Here is a 23,595-nt window from a genome sequence, read left to right on the forward strand (position 1 = left end):
AGATTCAAAACATAGAGAACCCCTCTAGGCAAAACCTTAAGTTACAAAAAAGATACACAGACAGAAATAGTTACTCTATTCAGCACAGTTCTTTTCTCAGCCATTTAAAGAAATCATCATCTAACACGTACCTAGCTAGGTTACTTACTAAAAGTTCTAAGACTCCATTCCTGGTCTATCCCCGACAAAGACAGAATACATACATACATACACACCCTTTCTCTCCCTCCTCCCAGCTTTTGAAAGTATCTTGTCTCCTCATTGGTCATTTTGGTCAGGTGCCAGCGAGGTTACCTCTAGCTTCTTAACCCTTTACAGGTGAGAGGAGCTTTCCCCTGGCCAGGAGGGATTTCAAAGGGGTTTACCCTTCCCTTTATATTTGACAGGAAGTTTTAACCTAAGCTGGTAAAAATAAGCTTAGGAGGGTTTTCATGCAGGTCGCAACGTCTGTACCCTAGAGTTCAGAGTGGGGAAGGAACCTTGACAGAGGGGGTTGGACTAGATGACCTCCTGAGGTTTCTTCCAACCCTGATATTCCTATGATTCCCATCAGTGAACTTGCATGCTGGACAGAAGTCAATACAAAAGGGGGGAAAAGCTGTGTGAGCACAGAGATCCAGATAGTTACAAATTACTGAGGATTTCCCTACCTAAAATTGCTCTTATAAGGCAGTTTTTTATCTCATTTGCATTGTCTGAATAGCATAAAGCACTCAGAAGTGAGGCTGAGGATCTGATCCCTTGTATTGTAAGCACAGCACTGATAACTTTATAAAGAAATCAGGTTTGTATTCTTCATTGAGTTCTCAGGAAGAATCCATTGCACAAACTGAGTGTCATGGTGAAAATGAATCCAAAAGCCAATATAGTTCTGTGCATTCCTCCATAGCAAACGAAAGAAAAAGAAGGCTATAGAATAAGCCCAGTGAGTCTTTTTTTTTTCTCAACTGAATTTCAAAAAAGCTATTTTGTGTAGTTACAATGAATAGAACACCTGTTAAAGAGGGAGAAAAAACAAACAGCTGGAATGCATATAGAAAAATCTAGGTGTTTTAGTCATCTGTTTCATCTATCACAAAATTAAGTATTAAGAGGAATTATCAAAACAAAACCCTCAAATGTATTTGAAAATTTTTAGGCTCTTCACATCCCCTCTTCCTCCCGCCACAAACAAACCCCCTTTCCTTAAACTTAGCAATTTTTAAAAAAGTGAAATACTCACCACAAAGACTGATAGATGAAGGGTATCTGCAACCCATATCCAGGACAGCTATTTTGCTATTGCTCTACTTCTAGAACTGGATGAATACTGCAAAAAACAGGTATGAGTATTCTTGTGAAGAAAATCTATGGATTGGCACCATCAACCTTCTTATTCATTTTCCGTGAATGTTTATGTGTGTGATTGTGTCTTCACAAGAATCTTCATGAAAGTTTTATAAATACTTGTGCAAATGTTGTCCACGCACAGGTTTATGCTCAAAGTGTTGAGGTGCCTATCTGGAAATCTCCCTCATTTCCCTCTTCCTGTTTGGAAAAGTTTCCTTCATCCAGTAAGGGAGCAGAAATAGATGACCTGTCACACAGCACATATAACAAATTATCAATAACTGTAGAAGAACATAATAGTCTGAGAATAGCCTTCAAGGCTGAAATATTTTTATTTAATGTATTAAAGTTGCACAAAAAATAAATTTGTAAAAATGTAAGTATGTTTGTGGATAATATACAAAAAAGGAAAAATATGGCAAATAATCTTTTGCTAGACGCTGTCCACCCTGCTCCACACATCAGGTTAATTCTTTAATTTACACTGACACAATCATATTCTCCATTTCCAAAATACTTAACCACCTCAGAAACATTCCTTGATGTGCTCTTTTGGGGAGTAAAGATTCTGATCTGCTAGTATGTCAGATTATTTCTGGAAGTACTGCAGAACTGATCTATCCAAACATCTAGTTCTCAGGTAAATACACTGCACACCACAAACTCAATCTGTTTTATAACCATGCTCCTCTACACATGCACACCTAATTTATTGTGTTCAATTACACAAAGCAAGGTAAAGCTTAACTATACTGCCTGAGGTTGCTATTTCATGGAGTTAAACTTCTACCAAGGACATTTGGAGTGAGATCCTGGCTCCACTGAAGTCAATGAGAGTTTTGACATTGACTTCAATGGGGCTATGTAGCGGGGTAGTCACCCCACTCCGGCCCTGAAGGGGTTAGAGCAACCCTGGAGAGGACTGCAGCTGGGGAAAAGGAGTTAAAACAGCCAAGCTAGGCTGATTGGAGTGGGGAAGCAGCCACAGCTGTGGCCAGCTCATTTAGGGCCTGTAAGGAGTTAAAAGCAGCCCTGGACAGGACTGCAGCAGGGAAATGGATGAAGAACAGCTGGGGGAAGCTGACTATGTAGCTGACCAGATGTGTGGCTGGCTTAATCAGGGCCCAGCTGGCCCTTATAAGAGGGCTGTGGGCCAGAAGCTAGAGGAGCCTCACTCTGGAGTGAAAAGGGTTAGCTGCTTGAGAGCAAGGTGATCAGAGCAGTTCAGGAGAGCTCTAGCCTGGTAACTTTGCCAGGCTGTAGGCCTTGTGCAAAGCCTAAAAAGGGGTACTGGGGCTACAGAGGTACAGCCTGGGAATAGGCAGGGGCAGCTGGTACAACCCCCTTGCCAGTGATGTGTGGCCATTACACTGCAGTCTGCCCCAGGGAATGGGGGCTAGATGATGACTGGCAGTAGCCAGTGAGGTGGGTCTAGAGGGTTGTGGGCTCCCCTGGGAAGGGAGACCCAGAGTGTGGGGGTTCTACTAGGGAAAATCCCCAAGGTTAAGCATCTCTGGGGTCCAGGAGGGACATGGGGGGGGGGGGGGGGCAGTGTCAAGTGAGTCTGGGCTGGAAGAGCTAATTCCCAAGACAACCAGAAGGAAGCGCTGCGCCAGTGAGTTGTCACATTGCTACAGGCTAGGATCTCCGCATTAACCTGATATATTTGCTAGTCTTTGATTTTGTGTAAATCAGGGTCTTGTGTTGCAAAATTCTGCTTTTACTACTTTTCATTGGTAGTTCATTCAAAGCCTGTTAAGCTGATCAAGATAGTGCTTCACTATTTGTATTATTTTGTAAGGTATAATTTTGTGTTTGTAAGGTACTACAGACCCACTTAACTTAGGCTCTCTTGCAAAATATTTCTAATCTTGTGGCTTAACCACTAAAGATTGGTTAGCTACCTAGAATTCCACTAATAGCTACGTACTCTATGTAACAGCTAATTAGGTATTTAAAGAAATAGTTTTGGTTTTTCTCCTAAGTATTTGCAATTAACTTTATGGCAAACTCAATTGTACTGTTCATACTGAACTCGGTCTCATATGACATAGATTTTTGACTATTGTAACCAGAGAGGAAAAACAATGGAAGATGGACTGACAAATTCTTTACCCAATTGGGCACAAATGTTCTACTGCCAATACTACCTGTTAAATTGGTATGTACACTGCCCTTATATCCATTCTCCTACCCATGGCTGTATTCTTTCTTACTACTTTCTTCCCTCTCAAAGAGAATAACTGGTGTGGAGATTACCTGGACATCTCCCCCAGATTTCTAGTTTAAAGCTCTTGATCAGTTGTGCCATCCTGGAAGTCTATTTCCCTCCTTACTCAGATGAAGTACATCCCAAGAGAACAGTCCTCTGTTCATGAATGCTTCCTAGTGGCCATGCCTCCCAAATCCCTCCTTATAGCACCACTGCCTGACCCATCTGAGCATCATAATCTTGTCACACCTATGATTCTATCTGACCAGGAGACATCAGCAGGCTAACCCCTCCATCGTTTCCCCAGCCCAGCACTCCAGCTCAGAGCCGGCAGGTTTTTCCCTCTGTTGCTTGCAGCCTTCAGGCCTCTCTGGCCATGGTTGTCAGGTCTAGGGAAGTTTGGTAACCCCTTCACTGGCTTCCACGTTCACCAGCCTGCTCTGGCTTCACTGTTCACTAGGGAATTCTCACCACTCCCTCCTTCAGGAACATTTGCTCGCTGAACCTCTCAACACAGCTCTTGTCCTCTTCTGAGCTCATTCTCTCACTCACTCACCTTTTTAAGATGTCTTTTATTTCTAACTCCTGGGGAGAAGCCCCACCCCCACCCTCCTTACCCCAACAAGGGTGTATCTAGCCTGGATCAGGAGAGCTGGGCCTGATGTCATTTAAGGGGCCAGCTCCCCTGTTACAGGTGCTATTTACTATTACAGTCATCCTGAGATAAATGAAATGTTGGCATATATCATTGATGTGCAAACAGTGTGCTTAGCATGCTGGGATTGCAGCCGCCAAAGTAATTGCTGTGGTCTCTCCAGAAATGAAACATTAGAAAGGAGGACGTAGGGCAACTAAATCCAAACAAACTATTGAGACAGAGGGTTGCTGACTTTCTACTTGCACAAAACTGAACACCTTTGTCCCTTCCCTCCTCTAAGGCCCTGCCCCTGCTCATTCCATTTTCCCCCTCCCTCTGTCACTCACTCTCTTTCCCCCCCCCCCCCCCTCGGCCACTCATTTTCATGGGGCTGGCTCAGGGCGTTGGGGGTGGGACGGCCAGAAATGAAGCGTTTGGGATCTGGTAGGGGGCTCCAGGCTGAGGAAGGGGGTTGGGATGTGAGAGGGGGTGAGGACTCTGGGGATGCGGACTCTGGGGTGGGCCCAGGGATGAGGGGTTTGGGTGCAAGAAGGGCTCCAGGCTGGGGGGGGGTGGAGCTGAGGCGTTCAGAGTATGGGGGGGTGTCTGGGCTGAGGCAGGGGATTGGGGTGTGAGGGCTCCAGCTGGGGATACAGACCCTGGGTTGGGGCTGGAAATGAGGGGTTTGGGGTGCAGGAGGGTGCTCTAGGCTGGAATCAAGGGGCTCAGGAGGGGGCCAGAGGTGTAGGCTCCCAATGGTGACTACCTCATGCAGCTCCCAGAAGCAGCGGGGTGTGTGTGTCTCTTCCCCCCCCCCCCCCAGCTCCTATGGGGAAGCATAGTGAAGCGGCTCTGCGTGCTGCCCCCACTGCAGATGCCACCCCTGCAGCTTCCATTGACTGAGGCTTCCAGCCCATGGGAGCTGCAAAGCTGGCGCTTGGGGCGGGGCCAGCATGCAGAGCCCCCTGGCTGCTCCAACCCATAGGAGCCAGAGGGGATACATGCCACTGCTTCTGGGAGTTGTGTGGAGCCTCAGTTAGCCCTACTGCACCACCAACCAGACTTTTAACAGCCCAGTCCGGTGCTGACTGGAGCCGCCAGGGTCCCTTTTCAACTGCACCTTCCAGTCAGAAACCAGACACCTGGCAACCCATAGACGAGCACCTTTCATTCACAAACCTTTTTTTTGTTGCCACTCATTGGCCTGCTTGGATTTTTATACTGTCTATTTGGATTGTAAATTCTTTATGGCAAGCACCTCTGGAGGTTGGTGGTTTCATGGTTTTGCAAGTGGCAAGACTTGGTAGTTTGGCAAATGACCACTGTAAGCGGCATTCACACCCCCCCCCTTCAAAGTTGGGAGAAGCTGCCTTTGTCTTGTCATCTCATCCAGAAACCCTGTCCACAATGTCAGGAACTTATGGACCTGAGATGGGTTTGAGCACAGTGCAGGCAGGGTTCTCAGTATAGGACGGCCATACTGTCTTAGTAGACAGGATGTTTGGGGTGTAGTTCTCTCCTTCTTCCCTTCCTCATCTGAACCCTGGCAGCTGCACAGCTTTGCCTCAAAGTCCCCTTCACCATCCTGCACTCCACTATGTCTGTGGTGGTCATCTGAGGCAATATGACCATTTCACAAGATAGGGGAACCCCATACTGATGATGGGATGGAGACTAGGAATCTCTCTACAAGTTCAAAGTCTTAGGGGTAATAATGTTAGGACCAGGAAACTAAGGCATGACTTGACCCTACACTACACCTGGCTTTAATGGAGTTGGATAAACAGGCCTGACTGCCATTGCCTTAACTCTTGTGTTGTAATCTACCTCAGTTCAAAGTGAGTACAGGGGCATGTAAATGCTACTATGGCAGAATGGCATTTTACCCCCACTTTGTGCAGATGGAAATGACCTCATTTGATTGTTGCAAGGCAACAAAGAATCAGCTGTGAACATAATATCTAGCAATATCAGTCCCACTGATGTTTAACAAAGTGCAACTCTGCTAATATAAATTAGGGTTTTTAATCAAGATACCCAAACATTATAATTTATAAGCATATCCACAACATGTACTCTGATTTTGTACAGCAGATATGAGGATTTTTAATAACCTCTTTACCCATTATAAATATACTACTTACCATGGTGTGTTTATCATGTGGATGTGGGAAATGGGATTACACACTTACACCAATTATGGGATGTCATCACACTAATTAAATATATGTATGACAATCAACTATTTTATTAGATTTGAGCATAAGCTTTTGTGGGTAAAATACCACTTCAGATGCACAGAAGAAGTGGTGTTTTACCCACAAAAGCTTATGCTCAGATCTGTTAGTCTTTAAGGTGCCACCAGCCTCCTTGTTGGTTTTTTGTGGATACAGACTAACACGGCTACTTTATTATTTACCTGTGTTTCTTGTACTGTGTTTACAATTAAATGCTCAATGCAATAAAATACATCTTACATTGTAATTGTAACATTTGAAAGCAGACTATTTCCAACATCACTTTAAAAAAAAGCATAATATAGAAAACCATAGATAGAACAGGGGAGAGGAGGAAAGAACATAAACACTTCAAATACTAGTTACATACCTGTATTAATTAGTTCTCTTACCTAATCTCTAAAACAGAGCTCTCATTCTGTTGGTAGCTAGGGATTACAGATTGGCTCACATGCTGGTATAATTGTTGGATCATATTGAAGTTCTGTATTAAAATCACAAATGAGTTTGATTCCCTATAGTTTTAAATTCCAGGATATTACTAATTAAGAGATCTCTTTGTTTTTGGTACAGTTTCTCTCCCTCTGTGTGAAACCTGCAAGCTGCTAATTGTGTTAGTACATTCTAAGACAGAGTCTGTTCTCAAAGCAATTCTTTGTAACAACTACTACTCACACAGACTCAAAGCAATACTCTGTAACAACAGAAACAGCACCCAGAGACTCCCCACCCTTTTGTTGTATTCATCTCGCTTTGTTAACAAGTGTGATTAAAATAGAGATAGAGGATGTATGTGGATGGATGCTTGGTGTGGCTAATAACTGAATGATCAGGGAGGTGCCAGCCTAACAATCCGGTGTCCATCAGCTGAAGAAGGCATCAAGTGGAAATAATCAGAGGGCCCCCGGATGGGCAGACTGGAATCCACCCGACAGTCCCAAGAATGGGAGAACCAAAGAACAAGATAACATCTGGCAGCATGGAGCTGTCAGGAATGTTCCATTTGCTGACTGATTCAGCAACAGCATGATGAAGCAATTCCCATAGACTGGCATAGGAAGAAATTCCTATAAAAATGGACTCTCGAAAGTGAGAACTTTGGGTTCTGATTCTGCAAACCAACTTCCAGGAGTGTCAGATGAGCATCTGAAAAGGCCCTGCTCCCTCCTCATGTCCAGGCCAGTGGCTTGGCATGAGTAACTCTAAGGCTGGTAACTATGATAACAACCCTGCAGAACCTGTGTGTGAGGTGAGAATGAATGAATGTGTGAATAAATATAACATTCCATTCAATTTCATAGCTATAACTAGCTGCTTACTATGATTCTTTCTGTATTCACAATAAATGTGGTATTTTGCCTTTTTCCCCTTTAAGATCCTGCTGTGTGTTTTGTTTTTTTTTTATTTTTTATTTTATTGGTATAACATTCAGTTTCAGGTCACTCAGTTGCTGATGGCAGTCCTTCCCACTGCTTTAATGCCATGCCTACCCAGTCACACTGGACCAGGTCTTTCATGTGCTACATGGGGCCAAAAACATCTTCTCTAACCAGTTTTCTGCCCTTCCTTCCTGTTTTTCCCTTTGTTTTGATTGTGCACCTGGTGTCCCTGATTAGCTGGTTCAAATGCCACTGGGCAGCTTCATTGATCCCCATCCAACACAATGAAGCTTTAAAATGGCTTCTGTCATACAGAGTACCATTCTGGCTCTCACTGGACAATCAAGCAACATGCCTGGAGCTACACCTGCCTGCCAGGGATATGGACACCATCCCAGGCACCCAGCAAAGTGGTACTATTTGAATAAGGTCAAGAGGTAAAGGGAAGGGCTAGACTAGTGCTATGCTTTGGCAATCTAGAATCCTCTTGGAGCAGTTGAAGCTAGCACAATTTTAGATCATCCTTGAGGACGCTGTGAGTTAAGCAAGGGAGCACTGTACAAAATTAGCATTTTTCGAGTAGCTATAGTATTGGGACAGGGAGGGGGCTTTCAAGCCTGAGTACAGATTGGCACATCCCTTGCCCAAGCCTAAATTCTTTGCATGAAGAAAAGGCAGTCTGGGGAATTTGTATCTGGGCCTAATCCCAGTGGTTGAAGTGGTGCCGAGGGGGAGCTATTTGGAGTTCCTCACCCATTGATATGGGCCACTTATGACCAGGAAGTAAATAATGAATACCATACTGGATAAGGTAGCTCTGGGCAACGTTAGAGAGGATGCTTACAGTTAAATAAAGTCTTGGGGTTTATTGGTTCCATAAAGTTGTGGCCAATTGTCTAAACCATATCCAACAATGTGGAATTTTCATTTGTGCACATTTCATTCAGGTGTCTGCCAGTAACAATGTCTTTTCCAGCAGCAACAATTGACATCAGGGTGAGGTCAATGCACTACCAAGCGCTTGAAGGATCCACACCCAGGATGAATAAGAAAAGACTTTGACTTGTGAAATACTGTGTTCTTAACACTAAATCACTGAAGATCTATCCCTTTCAATTCCCCAAGAGATGGAAAAATTGAAACCAGGAAAAAAACCTATTAGCTTAAAATGTACATCGGGGGAGGGGAGGTCTATTGGAACATTTAATAATTTGTGAAATATAATTTTAGACAAATTACTGATATTAGGGGAAAACTGTAGCACATCTCACCTGTACTCAGCCTTTGCCTGCTACTGTGTGCTTGGTATTCTATCACCTGTCAGAGCATTCTGACAAGAATTCAATAGAATGCAAACGTCTTGTTCTGAACTAATCCTCTCCTTAAAACAATGAATAATCTAGGATTCATAGTGCAAATGTAGGTCCATGTTTCTACAGAAATTTGTGAATATAAATAATAACACTAGAGCATCTCCTTCTAAATTAGTTTCTCTACAATTTGTGTATTAAAGGGATACTGTATTTTATGAATGATTACAACAGCAATCAAAGATTGATAATTAGAGTGGAGGTGTGAGGGCAAAGATGACCGGCATGGCCTTATGAAACAATGATGCCTTTGTTTTTGTGTGCTGCATCTTTAAATTTCTAAGAGCTCTGTCTATTTGTAGAGACAGGAGCCATTTTGTTCTCAGGGTTGCTGCAGTCTTTGATAGAAAACACAACCAGCGTGTGCTCTCGTAGTCTTTGCTGCTTGTTCTGTTCTTAAATTTACCCCAAACGAAATGAAAAGTAATTTTTAGACTGTCAGCATGTGGTTGTTCTTTGTGTGTGGCAAAAACATAACAAAGGTCAGCTGTAATTATATAGTTTGAAAATGATTTAAAATAAAGGTAATCTCACATCAAAACCACAACAAAGAATGTAAAATTTGTCAGATCTCCAAAACCAAAGCTCGAATCCTTTGTGCCAAGAAACAATGGAGCACCCCCACCCACCCCCTGATAAGTATAATACACAAAGATGCAGAATAGCACCTAGGTATTTTAGAGTAGGTTGAATCCTCACCTTTCATTTTCCTGCTACCATAAGTTTGGTGGTTATGTAAGAACATAAACATATTGCTTTTTTAATATATTGGGAGGGGTTTCATAATTTCTGAATAGTCATTTATCCTGTAGCTTGATATTTAGAAACTGAGCACATGACAGGGCAAAAAAACAGGAAGGCTGTTAATTGATCCCACTTTCATGTACGAGATCCTTCATCATTTGCATTTCTTGAGAAAGAGGGGGAAAAACCTGCATAGGCTGACATTTTACTGCTGCATCCTGAGAAAATAAACCAATTCTGCATCCCTCCCAACTCTCAGGTATAGTTGTAAGTAGCTTGTGTGGCTTTTCTTTTAGAAAAGAGAACAGAAACTGAATAAGGTAATTGGCATGACTTGGCAATGAACCAGAGTGTGAAATCAAATGACTTAGTCCAATAAACGGACTTAACTAGTTGATGTTTGTCCAACTTGTGCTCTTCTGACTTCAAGTAATTTGAGACCCTGATAAAGTGAATTATGGGCCAAGTTAAACTGACGTCTTGTGAGGATGAAGTTTTGTTATGCAAAAATATCGTATTTATTCTTGGTGGTAATTAGGTCTGCACTTCCTCAAAAAGTGACCAATAAAAATTCAAGTTAATTAAAAAAAAATTATTTTGACCAATAAAAATTCAAGTTAATTAAAAATACCAAATACTCTTATAATATTAAAGGTTTTATGGAACACTAGAGCACTTGCCCTATTACATTTTTTAAGAAATATATTCCTGGATGGTATGTTTTCTCGTTGGTCTTGCCATTCAGCTGATACAGAATCAGAACAGACTATTACCTGTGAAAAGTTATATTTTTCTTCTTCTGGACAGCTGAGTTTTTAACACTTTTTTAAAAAAATATTTTTAAAGCACCAGAAGTGTCAATTTGATTTTTTTTTAATGAAAATATATATAAGGTACTTTCTTGTGGTTCAAATTATGAAATGATCTACTGTATCTGAGCAATCAATATTACATCTTCAATATATCTAGTCCCCATATGACATTTTTAATAAAGCAAACATTCTGATATATAGAGATGTGTCTACATTCAGCATAACTTGCAATAACCACTGGTCAACTTTACTCTTGGATCACTCATGGACAAATCAGGCAGGGGCTAGCACATATCAAAGCTGTGGCAGAAGTGTAACAAGAATGAGGTTAAAATAATCCAGTTTGACTGTAGGTACTCAATAAATGTGTAAGACTAGAATTTAGAAAATATATTTTTACCCTCAAACTAAGCTAGACTGGATATGGAAGTCAGTAGGACATAATGAATGTAGAATTCCCCCAGTGCTGTTTCTACAAAGCTCCTTTTCTGGATAGAACCATATTTGGGCCTGAGCCAAAGCCCACTCCGTGAACGGTCGCCTTTCCACGGCCTTCATCGGTTTTTGGATCAGAATCACACAGGCAATGCAGCTAAACTCGCTGATACAATCAGCGGCAACTTCGTCAAATATCTTTGATTAGCAGGGAGAGCGTGACCATTTTCTTGTGTGTTTCTATTTGTATATTTTTATTCATGTTGATCTAATTTTTGTCTTAAATAATAAAATCTATATTAAGAACGTTCAGTGGAGAAAGTAGCCCGTTGTGCTCCCATGCTATTAGCCAGCCATCAGCTCGGATCGGGTCCCCAGGAGTTCTACGCTACAACCTGACCCATGATAGAACAGTACAAGGCTCGATGGCATGATCCTTATTTGTCAAATAAATCTGAGGGGTAAACAAACCACATCCAATAACATAAATTTTGAACCAAAAGAGAACTTTTTTGGAAGTTTGTAAACAGTCATTTTTTTTCCCTCCCGTTTATTCATTCTTTGTCTACTTCCTGGTTTCAGATAAAGTCCCATTGTCTGTCTGTCTTCTCTTTCTGCATTCATTCCTCCCCTGCCCCACTCCAATGCTATTCTCTTGTAGGGAATTGCAGGTGGGCATCATTTGGTCTTTATTATTGATTAGGAATGGGAAGTCAATAATCCATCGTGACAGTCATGATGGAAGTTTGCTGGGGTGAAAGAAAAGTCTGTGGCTTTTTTGTTTTGTTTTTTAATTTGTAAACCGAGCACATTTGATATAGATGAATTGTGGCAGAATGAACATGGAACCCCACAGTACCACTTGTTTCAGCATAGAACTGCACATTAGCTATAGCTGCTCACTAAAACCAGGTAAAATTAGGGTAGAGGTTAAAATATGGTTTTTGATTTACAAAATCAAGACACCCCATAACACATCAGGCATTTTTTTGCATTTGAAATATAACCTTATTTCATCATTTTCCTAATTTTGCCATAATTTGAAGATAAGTGTGCATATTTGCAAAGCGATAATGTAATCTGCCTTAATTCTGCAGTGACCCCTCTTCTGAAACCACTTAAACTGAACCAATAAGAGATTTTTGTAAAGTATTTGAATAAATGAGGCACTAACAAAAATTCAGTAAATTTCACTTTCCATGCAAATAGGATCTAATGAGCTGTACTCAATACATAATCTTTATGGCATTAACAGTAAGTGGTAGTTTGAATGCTAAATGATCAACTTCTTTATTCATATGGTGGCTAACACCATCAATAGTCAACTGTCAGAATTATTTCATATAGCCTGGGCCATCTCTGCTGAAAAACTTTTTAAATTATAAATACACTCCCAGCAAAACTGTCCTTCATGCACTGTTTACTACATACTATTTTATAATCTTTGGGTATGGTAACAACAAATATATGAAAGAAATCGCTTCTGGTACTTGGCACTGTAAATTGTGTACATCTGAAGATGATACAATACAGTATTTTGTAAGTAAGTACTCCCCAAATAATTTCTGTCTTTTCAATGTATGTAACAAAACCCAGGTTTTCATCTAGGGTCCATGTGCACCTGTTAACACTTGAAAAACCCATATTTCTATGCAGAAAAGGGCATTGCATGTGTAAATGTCAACTGCGCATGCAAATTGTTAGTCACAAGTTTGTACAAATGCCTGTTTGCACAGAACAATACTGATTATTATGGGCACAGAAAGGGCATGCATTTTTGTAGGTCCACACCTCCTATCAAAGGGCTGATTGTTCAAAAAGATGAGACATGAGGGGCACACATTATACATGTATTTCTATGCCTATTTTGGGTGTATGATTACAGTGAGAGCACATATGCATGCCCACAGTGGCCAGTTTTATGTTTATTTTTATCCGTTTGAGTGCACAACTGGATAATTTGTTTGCTCACATGTGATAACTCGACCTACAAAGTTGCCACACAAGTCCACATGTACCGCGGTGCTCACCTTTTCTAAAAAGGAGATCTTAACAATCTTTGCATTGAGGGCAGATGCATTTATAATACAAACATAGTGGGGAAAGTGCCTTTTTACCTGGGTATACCCTGAATTTTCCTGCTTACCTTTTAAAAAAAAAAAAAAGGCATTTTACATAATTCTACCTCTACCTTAGAACATCTGCATATAGGCTTCTAAATTAGTGTTCACAATAAGTAGAAACACATCATTTTATTCAACCAGTTCTCTGGCCTTGATGCCTCTTTTAACGATAATGTGCATGCTTAATCCTGCAAGTTGCTGAGTGATTTTTAGCATTGAGCCAGCACACAGATCTCAGGCGGTTCTCAGCACTATGAAGGCTCACAGATGTAGTGGGAAGTATAACTATGTAACACTCTGTAGAAGCTCAAGTCAAAATGTAATTCGCTGTCTTCCTTTGTGACGTGATAACATGAGATTGTCATGTTGGATGGTATAAGTCACTGATATTTTAAATGTTTTTCTAATTAGAACAATTTGGTTTAAAACCATCTATAATCAGAATGGAATAAATTCTAAGTATAGCTCTACTAGAATGTTTACCCCATGAGTTACTTGTTATAAACAGACAACTGCAGAATAACTTAATGAGATTTAATTGGAATCCTGGCAATTCTGTTTGAAAGCAGCCTGCTTTTGCCTCTAGTTGTTTTTGTATTTAGAAAACAGGCTGTTCTCTAGGTCTTAAGTTTTGATAGTCAAATGTGGAATAAACATTTTGAAATTCTTGTTTTTTCCCTGGTTAGAAGGAAATAAAAACAGGATATCAGATAAGTACTACTCAGCTGAACATCAATCTTTTGCTATTTGAAAGCAGCCTGTAACCTCTGGGAAATATATAATAGCAAGAGAGTTATACATACCCGGGCACTACTAAGGGGCCACAGTGTAGTTTCACTACATGGCCAGAGTGTTTGATGAATATTGACAAATAGCAAATACAAAATCAAGTGGCTGAGTTAATCACTCAATAATATTCATTATGATATTCTTTTATGTGCTCCTTCGTAGAAACGTAGTAGTGTCTGTATTACTTTTATGGAGAACACATGCTGCCTTTTTTCCTGATAGTCATTTGAGTTCAATTAATTAATAAGGGGGGGAGAGGAGAGAAAAGGGGAGACACATACAGAAAGAGTGTGAGACTCAGAATATCAGCATCAGAGTTTGGCTTGGCACCCCTTAGACTCATTCTGCCTCCTACTCTATGGTTATATTGCATTTGATGACACAACAGTTGTATTTATCAGCATCACTTTGCACTCATATAAGACCTGCAAATGAGTGAGTGAGAGTATCCCATCCCACATTCTAATGAAAATGAAGAATTGGGCATGCAATGCTTCCATGGGACAGAGATCCAGAAAACAATATGGGTGTGAAAAGTGTGAGCCATTCTGAGGTCATTTCCCATAACTGACATTAATGAACTTTTGAATAGTTAATGAGAGGGAAGCAGCAACTGGTGCTGTAGACCCAGAACTTGGTGTGAATACAGTTAGACTGACTGTTAAAATTAACAATATCAAATTAACCAGCACCTTAAAGGGCATTATGTTCTGCTTAAATGGCAAAGTTGATAGATTTTTGTCTCAGAAGCCATTTTACATGTCTCTAATAATTGCCCTGTGTAATGTACATCTCATTAACTTTTTTTAATGACTACACTATAAAAGTCTAAAAAGTACTGAAGTTCTGAAGAAATAAAAAAGCAATTTGTGTTGGCTTTTACTAGAATGTCATTCTTGGTTACCACACTGATTATATTAATATTAGAGATAGGAGGATATTGAAATGCCTAATCCAGCTTTCTATGGCTCTTTATTTTATCACATAGAGAAAGCAAATACAGACTTAGATAGATCTTCTGAAAAGAGAGAAAAAAACTCACCCATCAATTCTGGATAATAGGTGTTTAGTTGAGGACAAGTTTTCTCAAACTTGAAGAGTCATTGGAGAAGAAGACTGAATTGTGACTCTCCCACATCCTGAGTGACCTAATCTTTAGACTATAGGGTCATCCCATGCTTATGCTCTCAATCTTGAACTCACTCTCGGCCAAATTTATCCAGGATGCTACTGTTTAAATAGGATAGGTTGAGTGAGTTCCCACATGAGACTATCCTATAGGCCAGTGGTTGGGGCACTCACCTGAGAAGTGGCAGATCCCTGTTCAAACCTCTTCTGTCTCTGTCAAGTGGACGTGAACTGGAGGTCTCCCACCTCTCAGGTGAGTGCCCTAACCATTGGCCTAAAAGCTAGGGGGAAGGTGCTTCTCTTCATTTTTCTGTCCCACCCCTACTGTTTGGGGTGAACTTGCCTGAGGGGCCCAATCCAGTAGGCATGTGGAGAGTGTGTCTAATGGATTGGGCCACGTACACGACTTAAGGGGTCAAATGCCTAGTTTGTGAATTACTCTGAGACTTAGATGGAAGTTTGGTGTCCGGATGACTAGAAGGAGGCAGTGGTGTAAATGCTGAGAGGGAGAAATATAGGCCTAGGGAACTTTTTACTTCAAAACTTAGGCACTGAATGAGTTTAGGCACTTCTGAGTTCAGTGGGACTTGTGTGTCTCCTAGTAGTCCCCAAACTGGGACTTAAGGGCCTAAAACAGAAACTTAAAAATTAGATTACCCTGAGCACCACAGTTAGGTTAACCTAACCTCCATTGTGGATGCAGCTAGGTCGACGGAGGAATTCTTTTATGTAGCTCCTATGTGAGGCAAACCTACAACCAAACCAGGGCTGCTCGCTCAGCTGCCTCTGTAGGTGCCCCTCCAACGGAGCTCAGGCATGTGGCAACTGCTCAGCAGCAGTAACTTATTCTTCCTACAGAGCCTGCTGTTGCTCAGCCTTCAGGCATGTGGCAGCAGCCTATCCTGGAGTAAAGCCTGGGTCAGATGACACCCAGATATTTCCCCAACCCCACCAGCATTGCAGATCAGTCTGTTCAATAGCACTACCTGGTCAGGAACCCTCCTTCAGCCTCACAGTGCACCAGACTCTAGAGACTAAGCCTGCTCCTGCTCCAGTTCCCATTCCTACCCCAGTCATATCCATCCCCTATTCTGACTTTGCTCCATACCTGTTATGGATCTGCTGCAGCCTTGCCTCTGCTCCCTGACCCTTCAGCATCTGACTAAACGGCTTCAACCTCTGGACTCTGGCTACAGTTCTGCTTTTGGCTTGTCTATGGACTATGATTTTGGTTCTGACCCTGGTCTGTCTCCAGATTTCAGTTCCAGCACTACCCTGTGCTCAGTCCCAACCCTATGTCTCGTCTCGACATACCACTAGGTTTGCTTCAACCACTATGCCTGACTACCAGGAGGCAGCACCTGACAAACTACCTCTCAGAGACTGGATTTACTATATAGAAATTAAAAAAAAAAAAACACTTCAATCAGTGTAAGAAGTTTCTACACTACAGCAGTGAAGTTACAGCCCTGCTGATCTGCTGCTGTAATACTTGTAGCATAGACAAAACCTCATGCCTCCCTTTGTGCATCCGGGCCTTAGTGCCTGGACAGATCTCTGATCTGACAGTGGTAGAAGAGAGGGCAAGGTAAGGGGGAAGAGGTGTCCTGTCATGGCCACAGTTTCTGAAGATTCAGACCTCTAAGCCAAGGGGAACAAAATGAGTGAAATGTGTATGAACTTCCTTGTATAGAAAGTGCCCATCCCTTCTGCACCATATGGCAGTGTTGCAAGGAAACACCTAATACAAAGATGCCCCATAAACACGGGAACTTGGGAATCCCAGGGCTATGCAAAATTGATTCAGTAAAAATCTGTGTTTTTATTAATATACTATCAAAAAGTTAGTAGGGTGCTCTACGTACAAGAAACCCTCCTGCAGGGAAGCAAATCTCTATGATTAAAACCCAGATTTTAACTGAAATTAGGACCCATAAAAATAGATGAAGACAGCTGGTGTGACTTGTGTTTCCCCTTTCAGTTGCTAAAATACCACTAGAAATCTAGGCTAGCAGAAAGAATATGTTTAACACTGCAAGATCTTACACAGACAAATAAATGCACTATACTTTAGAGGTTTCTATTGTATACAGTTCCTGGAGTAATCCTTGTGCTTATGTGCATTTCCACAATAAGCCATTAATATTGTTTGGCCTGTTTACTGTTGTACCTGAAAGGCTGCTTGTTGGTATTTTCAACCTCACAACATGTTTCAGTAACACATACATAGCCAAACTTCATAACTTCACATATGACAATAGCACATACAATCCAAAGAGATATTAATGTCTAGCAGATCAAGACTTTTAGAATGATACCTCACAAGACATACTTTATACAAAACATATCCTAACTACATGATAGTGGTGAATATTGGGGTGCCTTGGACTTCAGGTTTGTGGGAGGGGCTTGGGTGGGCTAAGGCTTTGGTCCAACCTCCTGGGGTCATATAATAATTTTTCTTGTCAGAAGGGGGTTGCAGTGCAATGAAGTTTGAGAACCCTGGCTAGCCATTTCCTTTACCTCTGCCCACACCCCAACAGCTTCCTAGCCTGGAGCTGTGAGTATAGGTGGCAAAATGCTGGCTACAATGAATCTATGGCACCCGAGTTATTCCCTCTTACTGAGGACATCCTCAGCTGGGTGGTGAAGACAGCTTTAATACTTCATGTGCTGTTACTAGGGAATCTCCTGGCAATGAAAAGACAAAGCTGGACATCAGGTACCACACACTTTGGAAGAAAAAAGAGTAGGCCTCTGGATCTGATGTGTGGGGAAAGGTGGCATTAGGAAGGAATTGGGTGCCAAGTGAACTTTGCCTTTCAAAGTAGATATCGCATCCCATGCTTTAGACATATGATCCATTCCCCCATTATTACTCATCCACCAGTAACTGTATCATCACAGGTATTAATTTAGGCCAAGGTTTTCAAAAACAAGATCTAAAATTAGGCTCCCAAGTCCTTATTTAAGAACCTAAATCAATAGCTTGATTTTTCAAAAGGGCTGAGCAATGAATAGCTCCTTCTGAGCCTGCTAGGTTCCTGTTTTTGAAAATCTTAGCCTATGGGACACATAGGAATTACTTGACGGCAGAGAAACTGGAAACATATTTCAAACATGTCTAACATATCTCTGGTTTCTCCTTTTCTCCTACTCAATGCTCTACATAGATCTCACATATCCATTGACTATTGTTTCCTAATTGTAGTTTACTTAATTAGCCAGATAGGAACTAGCCAAATAGAAAAAGTGGTTTGGTGAATACCTGTGAACATAGCCAACTACAAAAGGTTCATCAATTTCCTTAAAGTGGTTGTGAAAAAGGAACAGGAAAGCCTATACATCCTGCTGGTTGGCAGGGACTGAGGCACTCCTAAAGGAATACAGGACAGCAGGTGACCCTGTTGCTGCAACCACACTCTTGAAATCACTGAAGTCTGCTAGACAAGAGTGATGGGCAAAAACTATTCAGAGCATAGATTTCACCTTCTCAGGCAGGAAAGGCTGGATCCTTCTCCATAATTTTGACCTTGTAAATTGAACAACAGACTCGCACAGGGATCTGTCTTGATACAATTTTTCTTTAATATTTATATCAGCAATAAGGCATTGACACAGTCACAGACATCAGGATACCTGATGATTGTGCACTTGTCAACCAAGCAAATACCTTTATCCAAGCAGAACACATCCTTATGTAGAGAGAATTTTTCAAAACACCATTTTGTTTGGTTATGTTGTGGTTTGCCCACCATTTTGGTATCCCTTCTTGTTGGGCCAGTTGGTGCCTTTTTTTTTTTGTTAGGGTGAGAAGGATGGTGTCATGTGATCTAAGTAATCTGCCCAGTAAAAAGAGGTATAAAAGGTCTGTGCAACCAGTGCCAGAGGCTGTCCATCCTGGTGGCACTCCAGCGTTTAGGTTGTCTTAACTGAGACTGTGTCAACAAAAGAAAAGATCTGCCTGCCATTCCTGTTCCTGATCCTGAGTGTGTCTATTCCTGAACCCTGGTGTCATGTGGTCGTTGGTGTCATCCGGTTCCTGATGTTGTTGGTGACCCTGTTGTGACTTCTGGATCTGTGTGTGTGTTCCCCATCCATGATAACCTCTGATCAAGTGACATACTGACTTACTTGATTTGTTTGTATACCTACCTTATATTTCTTTGGGGTCCCTTGCTTCAGGCCAATTCATTTGAGTTAACAACCGAGCGCTTTGTGTTATCCTTTTACATGAACTGTTACTTAGTTGGGAGTTCTGTTTAATAAATTTGACTTTGTTTATATGCTATATCTGGTTTGCTTCGAATCATTCCTGTGGATATCACCCCTGGTGACAGATATTGGAGGGAGCATGAGTCTGTAGAGTGGAGGCTGGTGGCTAATTACAGTAGCTCTCTGTTGGATACCCTTTCCGGGTTAACACTGACCCAGAAACTGAAAAAATGGAAAAATATTGGTTATGGTGACTCCAACCAAACCCTAAAAAGCTTGCTGTCTCTGCATTCCACCTGCACAACCACCAAAGCAGCACCAAATGTCACTTTCTGAAAACTCAGGCATGAGGATTTCCCAAAATATCTTGGAGCGATTTTGGATCATAGTCTTACATATTATCAACATTTGACAGAGACTACTATCAGGATAAACTCTAGAAACTGTATATTACTGGGACCAGCTGTGAAGCACATTCTCACACCTTGCAAGACAACCCCCTTGCCCCTCATCTTCTCATCGGATAAATATCAGAGAAAACAGAGAAGTCTGCTGCTTGCCAGGGGCTAAGATTCGCGATGTGACGGAGAGACTGCCGAGACTTATCAAGCCCTCGGATCGCTACCCCTTCCTGCTTCTTCACATGGGCACCAATGATACTGCCAAGAATGACCTTGATCTGAGTTTGAGTAGTTTGAGGGGGAAGTGGTCTTCTCGTCCATCCTCCCCATGGAAGGAAAAGGCTGGGGTAGGGACCATTGAATCGTGGAAGTCAACGAATGGCTACGCAGGTGGTGTCGGAGAGAAGGCTTTGGATTCTTTGACCATGGGATGGTGTTCCATGAAGGAGGAGAGCTGGGCAGAGACGGGCTCCACCTAACAAAGAGAGGGAAGAGCATCTTTGCAAGCAGGCTGGCTAACCTAGTGAGGAGGGCTTTAAACTAGGTTCACCGGGGGAAGGAGACCAAAGCCCTGAGGTAAGTGGGCAAGCAGGATACCGGGAGGAAGCACAGGCAGGAACGACTGTGAGGGGAGGGCTCCTACCTCATACTGAGAATGAGGGGCGATCAGCAGGTTATCTCAAGTGCCTATATACAAATGCACAAAGCCTTGGAAACAAGCAGGGAGAACTGGAGGTCCTGGTGATGTCAAGGAATTATGATGTGATTGGAATAACAGAGGCTTGGTGGGATAACTCACATGACTGGAGTACTGTCATGGATGGTTATAAACTGTTCAGGAAGGACAGGCAGGGCAGAAAAGGTGGGGGAGTAGCACTGTATGTAAGGGAGCAGTATGACTGCTCAGGGCTCCGGTATGAAACTGCAGAAAAACCTGAGTGTCTCTGGATTAAGTTTAGAAGTGTGAGCAACAAGAGTGATGTCGTGGTGGGAGTCTGCTACAGACCACTGGTCCAGGGGGATGAGGTGGATGAGGCTTTCTTCCGGCAACTCGCAGAAGCTACTAGATCGCACGCCCTGGTTCTCATGGGCGACTTTAATCTTCGTGATATCTGCTGGAATATCACTACAGTGGTGCATAGACAATCCAGGAAGTTTTTGGAAAATGTAGGGGACAATTTCCTGGTGCAAGTGCTGGAGGAGCCAACTAGGGAGAGAGCTTTTCTTGACCTGCTGCTCACAAACCTGGAAGAATTAGTAGGGGAATCAAAAGTGGATGGGAATCTGGGAGGTAGTGACCATGAGTTGGTTGAGTTCAGGATCCTGACACAAGGAAGAAAGGAAAGCAGCAGAATACGGACCCTGGACTTCAGGAAAGCAGACTTCAACTCCCTCAGGGAACTGATGGGTAGGATCCCCTGGGGGAATAACATGAGAGGGAAAGGAGTCCAGGAGAGCTGGCTGTATTTCAAAGAATCCCTATTGAGGTTACAGGGACAAACCATCCCGATGTGTCAAAAGAATAGTAAATATGGCAGGCGACCAGCTTGGCTTAACAGTGAAATCCTTGCGGATCTTAAACACAAAGAAGCTTACAAGAAGTGGAAGATTGGACAAATGACCAGGGAAGAGTACAAAAATGTTACTCGGGCATGTAGGAATGAAATCAGGAGGGCCAAATCACACCTGGAGCTGCAGCTAGCAAGAGATGTTAAGAGTAACAAGAAGGGTTTCTTCAGGTATGTTGGCAACAAGAAGAAAGCCAAGGAAAGTGTGGGCCCCTTACTGAATGAGGAAGGCAACCTAGTGACAGAGGATGTGGAAAAAGCTAATGTACTCAATGCTTTTTTTGCCTCTGTCTTCACGAACAAGGTCAGCTCCCAGACTGCTGCGCTGGCAATACAGCGTGGGGAGTAGGTGGCCAGCCCTCTGTGGAGAAAGTAGTGGTTAGGGACTATTTAGAAAAGCTGGACGTGCACAAGTCCATGGGGCCGGATGTGTTGCATCTGAGAGTGCTAAAGGAGTTGGCGGCTGTGATTGCAGAGCCATTGGCCATTATCTTTGAAAACTCATGGCGAACGGGGGAAGTCCCGGATGACTGGAAAAAGGCTAATGTAGTGCCTTTAAAAAAGGGAAGAAGGAGGGTCCTGGGAACTACAGGCCAGTCAGCCTCACCTCAGTACCCAGAAAAATCATGGAGCAGGTCCTCAAAGAATCAATCCTGAAGCACTTACACGAGAGGAAAGTGATCAGGAACAGTCAGCATGGATTCACCAAGGGAAGGTCATGCCTGACTAATCTAATCGCCTTCTATGATGAGATTACTGGTTCTGTGGATGAAGGGAAAGCAGTGGATGTATTGTTTCTTGACTTTAGCAAAGCTTTTGACACGGTCTCCCACAGTATTCTTGTCAGCAAGTTAAAGAAGTATGGGCTGGATGAATGCACTATAAGGTGGGTAGAAAGTTGGCTAGATTGTCGGGCTCAACAGGTAGTGATCAATGGCTCCATGTCTAGATGGCAGCCGGTATCATGTGGAGTGCCCCAAGGGTCGGTCCTGGGGCCAGTTTTGTTCAATATCTTCATAAATGATCTGGAGGATGGTGTCATGTGATGCACTCTCAGCAAATTTGTGGATGATACTAAACTTGGAGGAGTGGTAGATACGGTGGCAGGTAGGGTTAGGATACAGAGGGACCTAGACAAATTGGAGGATTGGGCCAAAAGAAATCTGATGAGGTTCAACAAGGATAAGTGCAGGGTCCTGCACTTAGGACGGAAGAACCAAATGCACCACTACAGACTAGGCATCAAATGGTTAGGCAGCAGTTCTGCGGAAAAGGACCTAGGGGTGACAGTGGACGAGAAGCTGGATATGAGTCAACAGTGTGCCCTTGTTGCCAAGAAGGCCAATGACATTTTGGGATGTATAAGTATGGGCATAGACAGCAGATCGAGGGAAGTGATCGTTCCCCTCTATTCGACATTGGTGAGGCCTCATCTGGAGTACTGTGTCCAGTTTTGGGCCCCACGCTACAAGAAGGATGTGGAAAAATTGGAGAGAGCCCAGCGAAGGGCAACAAAAATTATTAGGGGTCTGGAATACATGACTTATGAGGAGAGGCTGAGGGAACTAGGATTGTTTAGTCTGCAGAAGAGAAGAATGAGGGGGGATTTGATAGCTGCTTTCAACTACCTGAGAGGTGGTTCCAGAGAGGATGGTTCTAGACTATTCTCAGTGGTAGAAGGTGACAGGACAAGGAGTAATGGTCTCAAGTTGCAGTGGGGGAGGTTTAGGTTGGATATTAGGAAAAACTTTTTCACTAGGAGGGTGGTGGTAGAATCTCCTTCCTTAGAAGTTTTTAAGGTCAGGCTTGACAAAGCCCTGGCTGGGATGATTTAGTTGGGAATTGGTCCTGCTTTGAGCAGGGGGTTGGACTAGATGACCTCCTGAGGTCCCTTCCAACCCTGATATTCTATGATTCTATTATTCGAATATTGCGTGCCAGTATATGCAGTAGCAGACATATACAGAACTTTTCTAGGTGCATCTGAAAACTGCTCTGAGAATTTTCACATCAGTGTTGAAGTCAGCACTGACAGTCTGGCTCCCTGCGTCTCTTACCACCATCTCATCAAAGAGAAGCAGAAATAATACAAGAATATGACTGCATGAAATGCATGACTGAATGAAAACGAACCCAGACCTTTCAGTCCAGGAACCCCCTTCTGGTTAGCAGCCAAAGCTCTCCAAACCTCAGGTCTATCACTAAATTCAAGTGGC

The sequence above is a fragment of the Lepidochelys kempii genome, chromosome 3 (assembly GCF_965140265.1).
Source record: "Lepidochelys kempii isolate rLepKem1 chromosome 3, rLepKem1.hap2, whole genome shotgun sequence".
Lineage (NCBI taxonomy): Eukaryota > Metazoa > Chordata > Testudines > Cheloniidae > Lepidochelys > Lepidochelys kempii.